General features: G+C 36.1%; 1 pseudogene; it reads right to left on the bottom strand.

The window, feature by feature from the left end:
• Nucleotides 1–578: 578 nt before the first annotated feature.
• On the bottom strand, nt 579–697 carry LOC118605723 (annotated as a pseudogene).
• Between the last annotated feature and the right edge of the window lie 18,572 nt (nt 698–19,269).

The following is a 19,269-nucleotide window of genomic DNA, read 5'->3' as shown; positions in this document are numbered from 1 at the left end:
GACTAATAGATTAAATTACATAAAAGTAAAAATATCATGTTTGGGAAAAACACCACAAATAAAGCAAAAAGGCAAATGTCAAGTTGAAAAAATATATATTTTATTTCATATTCCAGACAAAAGGCTTATGTCTTTGATGTAGTAAGTATTTAAACAAAGAAAAAAAAAAAACAATAGAAAATGTGTAAAAGACATGAACTGACAATTCACAGAAAAGGAAGTTCGAATGATTCTTAAACTTATGAAAAATGTATGAACCCATTCATAATAAAAGGAATTCCAAAGGAACCATGAGATGTTATTCTTTACATTTCAGTTGGCTCAGACTCAAAATTTAGATTGCACCCTATGTTGATGAAGGTATAGGGAAACAGGCACATGGCTAGTGGGAGTGTCTAAAGAAAATTGGGCAATATTTATCAAAATTGGAAAAACATCACATATTCTTTGACACAGCAAATCTACGTTTTTTAAAATTTTTATTTATTTATTTATTTATTTAGGCGAGGCAACCCTTGCTTGACTTCACAGATTGCAAGGACCTTGCCAACTTACAGTCCCTTATTTTTTATTTTTTATGCCTACAGCACCTCGTCTTCCTAGGTGATCTCCTATCCAAGTACTAACCAGGCCCGACCCTCCTTAGCTTCTGAGATCAGCTGGGATCGGGCTTATTCAGGGTAGCATGACCATAGATGCAAATCCACTCTGAGCAAAAAATCCTATGGACATACCTGTGTGCAAATAATAAATATACAAGGACTCCCCTCACTAAGGTATAAAGCAGCACCTTCCATCATCCTCTATTTCTTTCTCCTTTATTGGTCATCATAACATTTAGCAATACTATTGTTTTGTCTACCTCCCCCGAGAGTGTGTATGTAGGTGAGCAAAGGGTGGGAAGCAGTCCTACTGGGGGAGATGATCCTGGGTTTGCCTTCTAACAGCACGGCTTCCTTGCATAAATGAGGACATTGCATACCACCAGTCGGTTATCTGTCTTGTCTACTCAGAGAGAAATGAACTGGAACTCAAGCCTTGGGCCTATGTAACTAGAATCATATAGAGAGACAGGTGAGGAACTAAGGCATTACATTCTGTTTCAAGATGAATGACACATACCTTGACCTCATTAATGGAAAGTATGTTTGCACTTCCTGCATGGAGTTGCTGAATCACTGATGAGACCAAAGATGTTTCGCATGCCGTTTTTCCCTGACCTGTTTTCCGTCTGCAGAGTAAGAAGACTCAGGCCTATTGAACCCCTCCAGTGGGATTTTCAGTCTGAACCTGAAACTACTGCTGGTGGCAGGACAACGCACCGAAAGGCAGGCTGTACCCCAGCATCAAGAACGGGACCTGGCACGTATTAGGAACTCTACAAATACCATTTAAACGGTAAATGAATGGATGACTGGATACTGTACTGGTCAGTGAAAAAGAGCAAGGTGCACAACGGTAGCACTTTGCGGAAAAAGATAATACCGCTTTCGTTTGCACAGGCTGACGTTGGTGGAATGCACAAGTGATTTGTACCTCAGTAGATGAATATACCACTTCTGCCTTCAGTGGTTACAAAAATTTTTAAAGCCAGGACAAAGATTATTCCTGGAAAACAGTTGTTGCTCATATACATAAATGTATAAACAATTAATCAAGGTTGTGTATCGTAGGGAATAATGATTTTTGAACTGGAAAATGACCGAAGCAGGCATTACTCGTTAAAGTCCATGATCTGTTTCTAGAAGTATAGTGATCTAGGTGCTCTGAGGGGCAAGCCACACGCCCCCCACCCCCAAGAAAAAAAAATCCCTGATTAGGAGCAGAAGCTGAGAGGGGTATGCAGTAGATTGGCAAATATTAATCAACTTAGAATTCTACTGATCGCACCAGGATAGAGAGGTTGGAAAATAATATAGCCTAGAGTCGTCAATCATATCAATCTTCCCTATGAAATTAAATATCTATCAACAGGTTTTGGAGGGAAGGATGCTGATAAAAACTTAATTTTCGAGGGGTGTGTATTAAAGTGTCTGATCAAAGTTAAATAACAGCAAACACTCCTATTTCAGAAATTATATATATCACACTCAGAATTTTCATACAATTTAAAAGGAGACTGTTTCTGCTAACTGGATATCATAGAGTGGATTTGCATCAGGGGTCAAAATTGGACAATATTTACCTACATCTGTTTTCTATATATTTTAGCCTGTTGCTGGCAGCACTGCAAACTATACCCAGCCCTGTGTGAGCTCCAGGAATTCTTTAACCTACTGCTTTATGGTGGTTCTTTCCTGGTCTTGTGGAATTTCGTCCCACACATGCGCAGAGCAGTAGTTAGGCAAAGATTCTAGGGAAACTGCTCTGCAAATATCCAGAACATTCTCTCTCTCTCTCTCTCTCTCTCTCTCTCCACGTTCTAGCCTTTGCTAATATTGATCTCTCCTAGATTCAGTGAGTCTCCGAGGTTCTGTTTCAGTTCTCTTTCCTGCTCCATAGCCTGGAAATGGCCTCAGACAATATGGGACAATCATACTTCTCATTTTATCTATTTCCTCCTCTTAGGTTTCTCAGTCCTTTGTTGCCTGCTGTTCACTGTGTGAAAAAGCTGTTACATATATTTTGTTTGATTTTCTAGTGTTTTTTTACAGGAGAGAAATTCTGGTTGCAATTAAACCTTCCTGGGAAGAAGTACAAGTCAATAATTTTATTCTTCATAACTTCTCCAAGAGTGATCAAGAGTATCTTCAAGGTCAGTTGAAATGATAATGTAGTCATGCTGAATATACGCAAACAACAACAACAAAAATTTTTATCTTTTAGAGGTTCTATTGACATATTTATTGAATGAGACAATTTTTAGGATTTGCTTCAAAAATATGGGTAAGGGTAAAATTGCATGGGGACATTTATTGAGCATGAATTGATACTTATTGAAGTTGGTTATGAGTACTGCCCACTTTTTATATTTAAAATGTTCTATAATAAAAAGTTTTATTAAATCAATTATGAGAACCTTTGTTTAATGCTCACCAAATGACTTCTGCGTCAATTTTGTAAGAATGAAATATCGGAGAGCAGGAGTTTGATGGTAAAAGTGGGCGGAACATGAGGCGCACAGCATGAAAAAAAGAAACTGAAGGGAAGGCAAACTGAAAAACCAAGGGCAACCTTCACCTGTCCTCTCGTATCAGTTCAGATGAGGGCTGTCGCTGATACCCTGGATACCCAGGACTCGGCACAATGCCAGGCTGGCAATTGGTCCTCCACTTACTGTGTGACTGAGAGGTAGCAAAAGCTGTGCCCACACGCGTTGTTACTGCTGCTGTGACTGCCTGGTCCTTATTTTAGAGAGTGAGATTTCACACATCGCCAAAACAATCTGTCCCGTCACAAACTCCAGCTAAATAGAACCTGATCACCATGGGAACAGCGAAAGCAAGAGTGGAGGAGGGATGCATATTTTGTCACAGAAACAAAAAAGCAGGTGAAGAGCAAAAGTTAGAGAAAGTGTCCTATCCGTGCCTCAGGATCCAGCCCAGAATTCTGTCTCCTCTTAACCCCCATGGCCTCCTCTTTATGGCTAGGTTTGTAAAGAACCTAGTCTGTAAATCCATAGGAAGTATCATTGTCTTCTTCTTACAAAAGGAAAATTGAGTCTCCGAGAGACTAAGAAACTCTCTAAAGTCCAATAAGTGCCCAAGCTGAAATGAAACCCATATCAACCTAGTGCCAAGGCCAACATTCTCCCATCTCTAATTCTGTAGTATTTAGCATTTGCAAATGCTCATTCAGACATATCCATGCAAACCTATATGACATCACTTATAAAATAAACACAATGGGCAACATCATAAAGATAAACACAAAAATAATTTTTAAGCATTTGAAGATCCAGAGTATTTTTGAGAACTCATATTTCATTCCCCTCTTCTCCCAAATATTACAAAATAAGAACATAATATTAGAATATAATAATGGAGGAAAATTACTTCCATTATAGAATGTGAAAAGAGAATTATAAACTAAGGGCTGCATTAAAATTTGGCCAAATAAGCAATATTCTAGGACATCAATGTATATAAATATCATCGTGATTAAAAATGATACTGTTCCATTCAGGTTTTCTCACATAACTCCTCAAATAAACTCCTTAAATAAAAACAAATAAATAAATGCAAATCATTCTTCTTCAATGTCTGTAATAAATCCTTTATTTAAACATTTAAAAATGTTGTAGAGAAAAGGAAATTTATCATCTCAAGCTGATTTCTAAGTAAGGTGTTCTTGTTTGTTGTTGATATTATTTGGGTGATACTGTTTGCTTAGGGGTTTTTAAAAATATTTTGTTGTACACAAATGCAATTTTTCTCTTCAGTATAGTTGCTTCGTCATACCGGAAGACAGAAATCAGAGGTGTTCTGGAAGAAATACTATGGTCAAGAGGCTGCTGCTAGTATTGAACATCCACCGCTAACCACCATTGCAGTTGATGACTTCCAGCTCCATTTTAGCCTTTACATCATTCATTCAAGATTTAAAGTCCAAAAAATACCCATGCTTCACATCTTATAAAACATTAACTCAAAATACATAATAGCTCTAAATGTAAGACCTAAAACTATAAAAATTGCAGAAAAAGAAAAAGAAAAAATCTTTGAGAATCTAGGTTAGGCAAATATTTCTTAGATACAACAACAAATTCATAATCCATAAGAAAAACAAATTGGTGAATTGGAATTCTTCAAAATTAACAACTGCTCCTCAAAAACACTCCTGAAAAAAAATGAAAAGAAAAAGCACAGATTGGGGAAAAAATTGCAGATTACATTTCTGTACTATATCTAAAATACATGACGAATTCTCAAAATTCAATAATAAACACTTTACAATTGACTGAAAAAAAGTCTCTCTAAAACTCCCATATCCTAATCCCTGGAATTTGTGAATATGTTACTATTACCTTCCCTGGCAAAAGAAACAGTGCAGATACAATTAAGTTAAGGATTTTGAGATGGAGAGATTATCCTTGATTATTCAATTGGGCCCAATGTAATCACAAGGGTCCTTATAAAAGGAAGGCAGGTGGATCAGAATCAGGAAAAGGTAACCTGTTGACAGAAGCAGAGAGAGATTGGAAGATGCTATGCTGCTGGTTTTGAAAATGGAACCTTCTTCAAAAGGGGTCATGAGCCTTTAGAAGCTAGAAAAGGCAAGGAAAGGATTTTTCTCCCAGAGCCAGCAGAAAAAACTCAGACCTGCCAACACCTTATTTTAGGACTTTTGACCTTCAAACTATAAGATAATAAATTTGTGTTGTTTCAAGCCACTAATTTTGTTATTATTCGTTATGGCAGCACAAAGAAACAAATACTTATGTATATATGCATATATACACACATATTTACTCCATAATTTTTAAAACTGTTCATATATTTTTTGCACATATGAAACAGTTATATATTTTTTAAAGTATATATACCGAATAGTGCATAAAACACATAAACAGTTTAAAGAAAAATGATAAAATAAATATGTGTAACCACAACCTAAGTCAAGAAACAGAACATTCGCAGCAGCCTTGGAAACCTCACGTGCCCCTCTGCATCGCGTATTTCTCCCTCCTCCAAAGGTCACCTCTATCTTGACTGCATGATAATCATTTTCCTGTTTTCCTTTATAATTTATACGCACATATAAGTGCACACATGAAAGTGTATCTCTAACCAGTATAGCAACTTGCTTGTTTTTCAAATTTTTTAAGTATATTAAAAGATATGTAACATAAGAATTTTCACCTTAACCATTTTAAAGTTCAATACAGTCCAATAGTATCAAGTACACTCACATGGTTGTGCAATAGAGCTCCAGAACTTTTCATCTTGCACAACTGAAACTTTATACTCACTAAACAACAACTCCCATATCCCCACACCCAGCCCTTGGTAACCACCATACTTCCTCTTTCTATGAGTTTGACTACTTTAAATACCTCATATAAGTGAAATCATACAATATTTGTCCTTTAGTGACTAGCTTATTTCACAGCCCATAATGTCCTCAAGTTCCATCCATATCGTAGAATGTGTCAGAATTTGCTTATTTTTTTTAAGGCCAAATAATATTGCATGTATATGTCACATTTTGTTTATCTACTTACCTGTCAGTGGACAATTGGGGTGCTTCCCCTCATTGGCTATGTGCATAATGCTGCTATGAACATGAGTATACAATTATCTCTTCAAGACTCTGCTTTCAATTACTTTGGATATATACTCATAAGTGGTATTGCTGACCATATGGTAGCTCTATTTTTGATTTTTTAAGGAAACATTATACTGTTTTCCACAGTAGCTTCACCATTCTATATTCCCACCTTGCCACATGTTTGCTAACACTTGTTATTTTCTGTTTGTTTGTTTCTTTGTTTGTTCGACAGCAGCCATCCTATTGGCTGGCTGTGAGGTGATATCTCATAATTTTGATTTGCATTTCCATAATAATTATTAACGTTGAGCATCTTTTCATATGCTTGTTGGCCATTTGTATATCTTCTCCAGAGAAATGTCTATTCAAGAATCCTTTACTCATTTTTTAATAGAGTTGTCTGGCTTTTTGTTTTTGAGTAGTAAAAGTTCTTTACATATTAACCCCTTATCAGATATATGATTTACAAATATTTTCTCCCATTTCTTATATGCTGTTGATTATAGCCTTTGATGCAGAAAAGTTTTTAATTTTGATGCATCTATTTAATTTCGATCTACCTATTTTTACTTTTATTGGTATTATATCCAAGAAATCATTGCCAAACCCAATGTCATAAAGCTTTTCCCCTATGTTTTCTTCTAAGAGTTTTATACTTTTGGGTCTCATATTAAGATCTTTGATCCATTTTCAGTTAATTTTTATATGGTATAAGATAAGGGTCTAACTTCATTTTTTTTTTTTTTTTTTTTTTTTTGCATCTGAATACCAGTATTTCCAGCATTATTTGTTGGAAAAACTTTTCTCCACTGAAGGGTTTTTGCACCATTGCCGAAAATTATTTGACTATATACACAATGGTTTATTTCTGGGCTGTCTATTCTATTCTATTCATCTATACTACTGCCTTTATGCAAACACCAAACTGTTTTTGATTGCTGTAGCTTAACTCCACTTGATTTAGAACTACATGAAATCCTATAATCCTATTCTTGAGGACCTTATTTCTTTTGGTTAGTATTGAAAGATACATTTATAGTATTATGTATGGCTATAAATAGTTTGTTTTCCTTGAAATATAGTATACTATTGGCCAAAATGTATCCATTCTACTGCTGGTGGATATTTGATTTTTTCCCTACACCTAAAATGGTTTTTTGTTTTTTGTTTTTGTTTTTGTTTTTGTTTTGGAAATGGATAGCTGCTATTTGGTCTCATTGGGTTTGGAATTTTTTACATAACTACCTGAGTATACTTTATAGTCTCTTTTGACATACTTCATCTTTGTGATTTCATCTTCTATTTCTTTAAACTTTCATCCATAGCTATTTTATATTTCCTACCTGCTATTGTATTATATCTGAAATTCTTGATGACCTAAATTTGCTGTTTACTGTTTGTGTGGAATCTCTCTCTTTTTTTTTTCATCTACATAGTTGGGGTGATCTTTGATTATAAGCTAATATTTAGTTGATATTCATCTGTTGAAAAATATGTGACCCAAACTGAGAATGCTCCCTCCAGATATGATATTTATTCACTCTTCCAGGAGCCAGGGACTGCTACGAATCCACCACTTTTAATCCATATTTGGAGCTTCCAGAGTCCATCTTGCTACTGACATAACAGTTCTGGTTTCTGGATTGCAGGAGTGATCTGCAACATATCATTCGACTCCTATTCAACTCTACCTTTTGGAAAGCACCAAGATTCATTGGGTTTTTATATTTTTTCCCTTGGAATGTTATCTATTTGCTGTGATATAAGCAGTATAATAAAAATTGTGTTTGATGTAAGTTTCAGTTGTTTCGTAAGAGGAAATTATCTGGTCTACCATGTAGACCAGAAGCAGGAGTCCTTATAGGTCATTTTTTGTAGGCTGATAAAGCATTAGCTTCTTGCTTGAGAACGATAAATGGAAGTTACTCCACTAACCAAACCAGGCTTTTGTTTTATTGAATAAGGTAGACGAAAGCTGGATTATCCTAGGTTGAGAACAAAAATTAAACCAGGACCACAGAGAGGATTTGTAGTGATTTGGAGAAGAGAAAAAATAGAAATGGGTAACTGGAAAGAGGAACAAACTCTACTGGAGTTCAATTAAGTTTCTGGCGCTTGGTGAGGAATGTGGATTACAAACTAACCACGAATAATGTCCATTGTTAAAAGTAATGTGAATTTGGTTCTACTTTGGAAAATGCAATAAAATTCTGAATTTGGCTCTGAAGTAGGCGAAAGTGAAAGCCGGGGCCTATTACCTACATTAGGTAATATCTAGAGAATAATAATATCTTGATCTTATTATTTTGGTCTCTTACAGAAATGTCTTCACCATGGCAAGATGTAATGTAAGTCCCCTAGTTTTTACATCATGCTAATGTAAAAATCTATTTGAAGAACATTCTGTCTTTTGCAAAACCACATTTTAAGATATTTATTAAATCACTCAGTGTACCTTGAACAAACCCACACACATTCAAAATTTCTCCTTAAATTCATTGCCAGGAAAAACCTTGTCTCTTTAGAAAATTATATTTCCTTATTTTATCAGACTAAATCACCCATATGTCTCCTCTCTCAACTTGCTTTCTTAACTTCCAAAAAAAAGTCAGATCCAAACTGAGTAAGCTCACTTGTGGTAAGCAGTGCATCCCAGGTGCCTGGGCCCATCTTCCTCTGTGATCCTGTTTGTAAAATCAACTTGATCATCTTTTCATTTTGTAGCATGAAAGTAATACATATTCGTTATTCATTCTAGGAAATATAAACCAAATATGAAGAAAAAAAGGCAAACATCAGTTTTAAAACCTTAGTGTATATTCTGAAAATACCATTTCCTTCCCCGCCCCAACTTTATTAATATTATTTGGTTGGCTGGAAGGAAACCCACTCTGAGTGCGTAGGGGAAAATGTTTTTATTTTCTTTCTCCCATCTTATCTTCATTGGCTGGGGCCCTGGAAATTAGACTGACAAAAGACAGATTAACAAGGGAAAATCAATCAGAGGTTTATTACCATGTAAATCACACTTACACCTGGGAGTGCCCAGTGATGAGTAATTCAAAGAGGTTTTTAGAACTTGGACCAAGATAGCATTTTACCAAAAAACAGTAATTTTATAGAGAAGTGACAAGAAAAAGGATAAGGACTTTGATCTTCTAGGAATGGCAAATTGTGGGAAGGCAAAGTTATCCAGGAAACTAATGGCAGATCAGGGTTAGTTTCAGCAAGGTTTGTTATGTAAATTTCTCTGGTGCCACCTCTGGGTTTGTAAGGGTCTAGAGCATTCTCGATGATGAACTTCTGACCTTTCTTGTCGTGAGGGGAGGGGACACACCTTTACAAATTTTGTCCTGCTTTTAGGCAAATAAAGGGAAGACAAAGAGCTTTTCTTGTGCCTGTACATCTCAGTTGCCTGCTTAAAATAACCCTTACGCCAAAGTGGCATCTTTGGGGGTGGCAAATTCTGCTATTCTTCACTCATTTAAACAATAAAAAGTGATCTTTAAAAAAATACAGATGAGCTCCCATAATTCAAGTAAACCACCCAGGCCTCAGAAAACATAGAAAACCTGATGGCCCTCAGCCCCCAGCAATGGAAATAACGGACAATCTCCCTGAGCCTCAGCCATCGGCTGACTCATCTCTAAACTACTTTTTTTCAAGTGATGGCCAGCTTGGAGCACTGCATTCAGCACTCGAGTAAGACTGCAAGGAATGGGGAGGGCCAGGTAGCCGGTGCAAATGAATATGGGTGGTTCTGTCATCATAAAAGTGGGGTGAATTAAAAGGGGTGTTTCAAACTACTGAATCATCTTTTTGTTCCCCTCCCTCTTTTGTGGTTGTAGCCAAGTGTTCATGAATTTGTTTCCCCACACCTATTGCCACTGCTGTGAGAGAGAAACCCTGGACTGGTTGTTATTCTCCTGGTGGGTTTCTTAGGCAGGCATCAGTCGTTGAGGATTGTGGCTTTCTGCTGCCTGCATGCTCTTCCTGACCTTTGTCTCACTAAATATGGCTGGAGGAGAGAGAAGAGGGAAATTCCTTAAGTACATTTCACATAATTAGAGCAAAATAAAGGTTGATCCTGTTTATTTCAAAAATTAATGATGGCATGAATCTGTTCTATATCCTCAACAAGTGACACAAAAAATGCAATATCCTCAGATGTGTATCGGATGCAGTATTTCTCAGTATTTATGGGAACACTCATTTATGGAACACTAGTACATTTAGTGATAGTAATATTAGTTTTGAGGAAAGAGTTTTGGTAGTTAAAATACATTTAAGAAACATTGTATACTATATGATATTTTTGGATATACAAACTAAAGGCTCTAGTAAGTTCTACAGTTTTATTGTAGGGAGGAGGCAGGAGAATTTAAAATATTAATCAAGCCACAATCAGAGACTACAATATGCTGATCAGCCCTGCAGCCAGGCCAGGAGGACACCTGCAGAACAAAGGAAGATTTCTACTGGGATTCCTAACAGCCCATTCCCCACACCTGTGAAGGGGAAACAGCAACCAAGAGTCATTGCCTATGGCTAAACCCCTGGGGGACCTATGGACTAAAGGCTGGGAACTGCCAGCGGGCCTTTCACTCTGCATATTCTTACCTTTTCACACTACATACTCTTCCCCTTTCTATCAAAGGAAATGGGTTAACAAAGTCTTTTAAACTATAACTCACAGGTTCTAAAGAATGATATATAAACTAAATTCTCTGAACACTAGGATCCCTCTTAGTGACTTTTCTCTGTCTCTCTCACTGTCCCTCTCACTCTCTGCCTCTGTGAGGAGACCACACTCTGTCTGTGGAATGTTATCCCTTTTCCGATAAACTTTCCTTTTGACTTGAACTTTGGCGTGTGTGTTGAATTCTTTCTAGACTCTCCGCCATAGGACTCTCTTCTCTCGGGGCAAGGCCTGGCCTCCCTGACTTGGGGAAATTTGTCCTGTCCTGCATCTGTTGTTTGCCTCTCTCCCCAGATGCATACGTGTATGTACGTGCATGCGCACGTGCACATACACAAATAACAATGTGAAGATACATATTAAAATATACAGTGATTATATTCCATGGTTCCAGTATAGTTTTTCTTTGTTGTTTGTCATGATACTCTGATTTTTCTGTAGCGTGTGTATATTAAAAAGGTTAATAATTTACACAAAATTAAAGATTAAATATAGCCTGTTAAGTACAACAAATGAAGAGAATTCGTTCTCATCAAACACCAAAACTGTATGATAGTGTCTCCTATTGAGACAGGACATCACTTGTAAAATTCTTAATCTTTTAGCAGGAAATGAAACTAAAACAGGACATCTCTTGCAGAGTTAATCTTTTTAGTAAACCTAGTTGTTTTCTTCCCTCCTTTCTTTGGAATAAAAAAGGCCCTCTCCCTCAAATCCTGATAATTGCCCCCAAAACTGGTGACTCAGATCCTCTGGCTATTGATAAGGGTCATCAGCTCATTGTTAGCAGAAATGGCGTTAAGCCAGACAGGGCCCCTAGAGTCTGAGAGGGGAGGAGACTTTAGGCCAAAGGTCTTTTTCACTCTTTTAACATATATTAACCAAGCCTGTTTCCCTTTACTTGCTAAATAGGCAAATCAATAATAGAAATTAATAGATACATGATTTAAATAATAAGTTTGTATCTTTTCCTTGTCTAGGGACTGAGCAGGCGCTTCAGCAGGAAATCCAAGACCTCACCTAGACTGAGGCAGGAAGGGAAAGAGCTCAATGAAACCACTGTAGGCAGGGACTACGGCCATTCTTAGCAGGAAACAGATATAGAAGAAAAGACCTCCAGTCCCTCAACATCCATATTAACAATAAGGGGGTTCACAGCTCTTAGAAAAGAGTTAGGCCGGAAAGTTAGGGGGTTTCGGGTCTGCCTGCAGAGGCACTGAGGTCTTCCTATCCTAGTAGGGGTCTGTCCTAATCTGCCCACAATTAAGCAAGCCAGAGGCATTTTTTAACTCACACAAAGAAACAAGTAGGCAGAGAATTAGATATCAGTTTAAGCCAGTCACTCGCACCTGCACAATGGCAATTAAGACCCCAACCACTTTCAACTCACCTGAGCCTCATTATGCCATCATTATAATATGCTCAGAAGTTCATTACTGTCATTATAACAGACTGAATTCTGGGAACAAACACACGCAGAAAGCAAAATGATCAATTGGTGAATCCTGTCAATCTTAATTGTCTCTCAAGGAAGCTCAGTCCTCTAAGAAAAGTAACCACCCACAGCAAAACAGGATAAAAACCCCAAAAGTTTTTTACTAGTCCTTTTGAGCCACGCTTCTCTTGCTCAGATTCACTTCCAGTTCTGGAAATGTACTTTCCCTTCTAATAAAACTTTTCTACTGTGTTTCTGTCTGCTCAATTCTTTGTTCGAGATATCAAGAACCTGGACAACACCCTGGTTGAGGACTTCGCTCTCCGTAATACCATTATCTTTTAAAATACCGCATGCAGTTCATTAACTATCTATTAAATATAGATATATACTGAATGAATATAACAATATCAGAGTGCTTATACAATGCTATTTCATTATACAAATAGTAATCACTAAGACATACTCTTTTATCGACAAAAATCCTTTATATCCTATATCATTTATAAATAACAAAGACATTTAAAATGTAAATTTTAAATTTATATAAAATGTACTTTTAAGTCAAGGATTGGAAAACTTTTTAAGAGACAAATAGTAAATACTTTAGAATTTGCAGGCCATACAGTGTCTGCTGCAATTACTCAACTGCTGTTTTAGTACAAGAGCAGCCCAGGCAATGCCTCAATAAATGAGTGTAGCTGTTTTCCAATAAAACTTTATGAATACTAAAATTTGAATCACATAATTTTCATGTCTTTAAATATAATTTGTTAAATTTTTTCCAACCATCGAAAAATGTAAAATAATTCTTAGTTCATGGGCCATAAAAAATAGGCACAATTAAATTTAGCCCCAAAGGCTACAATCTGATGACCTATGTTTAAAATATTTGCAGTGCAGGGATCACTTAAAAATACATATTTTTTTTAAAGCTAATCGTTAAAAAGTATCTGTGCTTTTGGGGACCTTCATTACTACAAAGATTCTTATTTGATCTGACATCTCTTAGGAAGAATAATCTTAAGAAATGCTTTTGTACCTGTTGAACCCAGCCTCTAAGCTGGCCCCCAGTGATATTCACCTCTTGGTAGTCACCCCTTGTGTGGTCCCCTCCCACATCACAGTAGCCTTTGGTAACAGTGATGGTTCATCACTTCTAAGATGAGGTTATAAACACTGTGATTTCTGTCTTGGGTGCATTCCCTCTCTCTCTCCCCCCTCAACTCTCTCCTTCAGATCTTGGAAGCAGACCCCCACCCCCAATCAAGCCTTCATATGTCTGCAGCCACAGCTAAGAGCCTGAGCGTTTGGGACTCTGCACCAAAATCACTCAGCTAAACTCTCCTGGACTCCTCCTTCATCAAACTGTAAAATAATAAAATAAAAAAACTGTCAGATAATAAATGTATATTGTTTTTAGCTGCTAAGTTTTGAGGTAATTTTTTTATACTTCCATAAATAAGTAGTAGAGCACCTATGTTAGACCAAAATCTGTTGGTTCCTAACTTTAATCCCTCACATATTGTTGCTCTTTAAGATCCCTCTTCCCTGACTCAAAACCTAATCCCTTGTCTGAGTGCCCTGTCCATGAACCTTGCTGTACTCAGACATTCCCTGAAACTAACACTTTATTCCATCTTTTGAAATGTCTATGCCGAATATGGAACTAGTGAAAAAAGAGGGGAATAATTCCCTGCATATTATTTTCCATAAAGCATTTGTCATATTTTCAGAATCTAGTGGTTTAATAGCATCTTTCCATCTCAAAAAAAAAAAAAAGTAAAAGTATTTTTTGCTTCTTCTTAACCTGTTATGTAACTCTCCAACTCTTCTTGATCACACTTTCCTGTATCTTTTCAGACAGTATATTGCATTTTAAGTGACAATTTTGCCATTGAGAATTGTGTTTTGATTTTCAGTCACCTGATTTTCCTTTATAATGCACAATAATCTATTCCACTGTCTATCACTTCTTACTCATCAGTGTTACAGATCCTGTGATTATTCAAGATGATATTTTGTAAAGCATAAGGCAGGAAAAGCAAGAAAATAATGGTCACTCTGCCAAGCCAATCACATGATCCTGACAGAAGCTTGGAGCCAGGCCAATCATCATTAGCAGGAAACTGTCCCACTGCATTTCATGATTTCAGGGTATGAGACTTTATGAATGTTCATAAAACCTTCTATACATTTAGAAAAGTATTGAGATTGTGTATTCTGTTTCAGTTTTGAGGGTATGCTCAGGCACCTGAGCATGTAGGCACATGTGTGCATGATGAGAAACAGGTAAGGGCCAGGAACTGGGAAATAACCAGATGCTCTAATTTCCTATATTCAATTTGTTTCTTAATCAGAGAACTCTAATCATAGGATAAATTTCAAGAAGTCATTAAAAAGTTCTGTCTGGTCTTTGAACTTCATAAGCTATGACTTCTATAAGATTAGACAGGGTCAAGGTTATCACACATAGGAAGCCAAATTTGACTCACCTGACAAGGGTTATCAGTGTGATAGGCTTGCCAGGCACTGTGCTCAGAGTTGAGGCACTGGACTTAGACCATCTCAGCTCAAATTCCTCCTCTATTATTTATTTTTGTTTTTACCTCTTTTTTTGCCTGCCCAGCACCTTCACTGGGTCTCCTTTCAGAAACACTTCCTCTTTATTTGGAGAAATGATTCTCTCTCTCCAACTATTTGGTTCTAAAGGTTCTAGTTCCAGTTATTCCTGAGGTCCAACTGATCCTTCCCTCTCGTATCTATTGCTTCACTGAGGCTTCCTTGCATTACATAATATACCCAGATGGTCTCCCTGCAAGCTGGTTAGAATCGAGTTTCTTTACTTACAACCACTTGCAAATGAATCCTGGCTCAATCAACTGTGCTAGGTGTTGTAGTATAAATTAAATAACAGTAAATTATAATCTGATTGAAACAAAAGACATAAAAAATTAGAGAATTATATGAGAGTATATAAATATAATTATTATAGTATTCAATTACCAATTATCTGGTTGTGTGTTAAATAGTTTTCAGCTAAAGTACATTTAAAAAGTAATATTGCACTTGTGAAAAAATTAAAATTGCCACAATGCTTGCATGTTAAAGACTCTATTGGTTATAACCACATGCTAAGCTCCTCACCAATTAAACCCCTCACCAATCAGATACAATCTATACTAATGTGCCACAGCCTGACATTCTGCCACTGTTCTGTGAAAAGCTGAGTTATACTCTGTCATTGAACATCTAAAAGTTTAAATATTATTAATATAACCTTAGTAATCAAAATGTCCACATCTTGAGATTGAAAAAAATTTTGAAATATTTTAACAAACAGAAAATTTGGAAGGGAGAACCTATTAAGAGACTTGTATTCTTTTACAGACATTTAACAGAGTAAAAATAAAGTAAGGGTCACTTTTAAAAAATTTCTTCAGAGAACATATTGAAGAAAATGGCAGTAACTAAAATGACTTAAGTATAATACATGGAAACTATGTTTGTAAATCCTGAGTTATGTGAGGCTGTTAAGTATGAAGATGGAGAATGTTCAGGGAGGGGAGCAGAGAACAAAAATAGAATTATAATCAATATCTCAGACTGCAGATAGAATATATGGGGGAAAAAAAAACACAGTTTGTTCAGTGATAAGCTCACATTTTATGGGCTTTATTGTATTATTTAAAAATGAATAACTCTGGTCCATTTTTTTTGGTCAGGCAATGCATCTAACATTCAGTGTCCCTAAAAGTAGTTCTATCACCTTTGCCTTTGGAAAGGAATCTACAGAGGAGGAAATATGTTCTAAAATATTGAGTGCACTATAAGTATTATATTAATATTGTACTAGACTTTGACTAATTCTATTTTTATTATAAGTTTGGGTTAACCATGTTCATCTTCTCTTCTCTCAGTCCACCGTTGCTCCTAATATTTCAATTACTTGTGAGTAAGCTGCACCATAATTGTTGTAGGACTTCAGAGGAAATGAGTATTGGTGAGAGCTGGGCTAGTTAGTAACTGCTTTAAGGAGAAAGCAAGATTTGATTTAACCTTGATGGATGGGACGATTACGAATAATTCTGAAGACTTAATTTATTGATTGATTCATTCAACAAATATTGAGCACTTACTATTTGCTAGGCTTATTCTAAGTACTGGGAATAAAGTTGTAGATATGGTAGAATCTCTTCCCTAAAGATATTTCTATGCTGGTTGGGGACACAATGTACAAGTAGACAAGTGAATGTATATTTTTAAATTCCGGATAGTGATAAGTGCTCTGAAAAAAATTTAGTAGGGTGAAGGCATAGGATGCTAATTGTATGGCTCTCTAATGAGCTAACATTTGATCAGGGGCCTGAATGAAAAGAGCAAGAAATGAAAGAACAAGTTGCAAAGATATAGCATTGCAGAGGCTCGTGGGGAGGGGATAATGGAAAGTTAGTGTTTCATGGGTACAGGGCTTGAGCTAGAGAAGATGAAAATGTTTTGGAGATGGATATTGATGATGATTATGCAAGGGTGATTGTACTTAATGACCTAGCATATTTTACCACATTTTTTTTTTAAGTTCTATATCAGTATCGGAAAGAGTGGAAAGCCATCTCTATGGAATCTAGTTTTAATTGAATATTCACATTTGTGGAGAAAAAGTGAGTACTGCTGTCCTGGTTATTCACAGATAACATCTATGGCAGGAAACAGCCTGTTTTATCTGAATGTAAATTCCTGTGCTAAATTGATCCTGAACAAATGCAAGCAAGAATTGATGTCAAGATTGCCCTCACTGAGCCAGAGTCTGCACGGTGACTGTGTGAGGAGGGAACCAGATTCCCCAAGAGTCTAGCAGACAAACAGGAGGCCTGCTGCTCATCACCATGGGTACGAAATCCCTTGGGCCTAAAGTAGGATCTAGATTCTTCAAAACTGGTCCAGGAAGATAACTTTGTTTTCAAGTCTAGCAAATCAAATGAGGAGGGGAAGTCCTAACATAAATGTACAGTGAACTGGCTGAGATCTATGATACTAAGATATCCTAAGGCAGAAAGAAAGGAGTCTGGCACATCATAAAATCATTGACACTTATTTAAAAATAAAAATAAATAATTTCTGCAGATACTAAACTGTACCTGAACATAGACTGAATAAAAAGAAAATAACTTGTGCTGGGTTTGGATTTTATATATATGTATACACACACACACACACATCCCCTGTCATAACACTGATTATTTTTGAAGTCTATAATATGAATTCACCAGAGACAGGGACAGTGGAATGTTAGCCTGATTCCCCTACCAAGCCTCACCATTCATTTGGGCTTAATTTACCAACTTCCAAAAGAGTGATTATAGTGGTTGCCCTGTTGTCAGACAATGTTTAAGGTCATCAATTTGGATCATAATGCTAGCTACCTGGAAAATATAGTAAGTATATTTTTAAATAAAAATAGCTACAATGCATTGAATGTCAATATGTGACTGATGCTTTTGTGTGTTTTACACAATTTCCTTTGGTTCTATGAGCATGACCTATTTTACCATCATCGTCGTACAAATGAAAACACTGGAGTATTGAGAGGCTAAGTAGCTTGGCTCGTTCAAGGCCACCTAGCTTGTTTTTGGCTGAATTAAGAAACAGACACAAATCCATTAGACTCCATAATCTTTGCACATTTGTATCACTGATGAGAAGTTATTCAGTGACTTCTACATTTCTTAATTCCATTTTAAGCTGTGTTTCATGGTTCTGTAAATGTTATTCCCTATATATGTTGCCCAGCATTAGCAGCACCTCATATTTGAAAAGTAAATTTTTTAAACGCTTTTCATGTTCTCACTTAGTTTTCATGATGTTGGGAAGGAAGTGTTTTAACTCCCACTTTACAATAATGAAAATCAAAATGCAAAGATTTTAAGTGTTTAGCATAAAGAAACCAATTGGTCGCCAAGCCAGGATTCAAACTGAAGCCATCTTACTCTGCATCCAACACTCTTCAATACACAGGTGGAAAATGGCTTGAGACTATGGGATTGCTGAACAAAAAGTTGAGAAAAAAAGGAAAATTTGCAAATAGATTTTAAAATAATTCCATGAGTATCACCTTCTTTCTAGCCCCCATCCACCAGAATAACCACTAAGTTTGTCATGTACCCTCTAATACTTATAAAATTACTAATAAAAAACATATACAAATATATACAGTTTGAAATTTTTTAATGTTTTATAAGACCATTATACTATAAATATTATTTGCAATTAGAATTTTTTCTTTACATTATTCCAGATAAATCATACAGATCTAATTACTTTTCAAGATATGGGAGAATTTACGTGTGAACATATTTAAAAACAAAGGTAGAAATTCAATTTAATAAATATTTATGGAGCACTACTATGCACTAGGCACTGTTCTGTGCATGCTGAGGATACAACAGTAACCAAGACAGACAAAACTGCCTGCTCTTGGGCTTCCACAGTTTGCCACTGTGTAGCCACCCACTTGTATCATTAACAGTTTTAGCATATGTGTTTGCCAATACAACATCTAATTTATTACTTAACAGTAACATGAATTCTATAGTATGGTATATGAGAGCTTATTAGCCATTTACTTATTTGACATTCATTTATGCTTTATTTTGATTTTTACAATCAATGCTACAATAAACGTCCATATTGAATATATCAAGTGTAATGATGCCTTTATTTCTTCTGAAGAATGGGTTTTAAAAGTAGGATTGCTGACTCAAGGGGTGTGTGTGTGTATGCTTAATTATATGTATATAATTATATATATAATTTTAAACTTTTGATACATTCTTCAGATTACTTTTAATAAAAGGCTGTAGCAGTTATGTTTTTCTATCAGCTTATAATAGTGTTGATTTCCCTGTCTTTACCAACACTGAATTTT

This window comes from Rousettus aegyptiacus, unplaced genomic scaffold (genome assembly GCF_014176215.1).
Source record: "Rousettus aegyptiacus isolate mRouAeg1 unplaced genomic scaffold, mRouAeg1.p scaffold_m13_p_7, whole genome shotgun sequence".
NCBI classification, from domain to species: domain Eukaryota; kingdom Metazoa; phylum Chordata; class Mammalia; order Chiroptera; family Pteropodidae; genus Rousettus; species Rousettus aegyptiacus.
The sequence above is the reverse complement of the archived record's forward strand: the minus strand, read 5'-3'. Positions and strand labels throughout refer to the sequence as shown.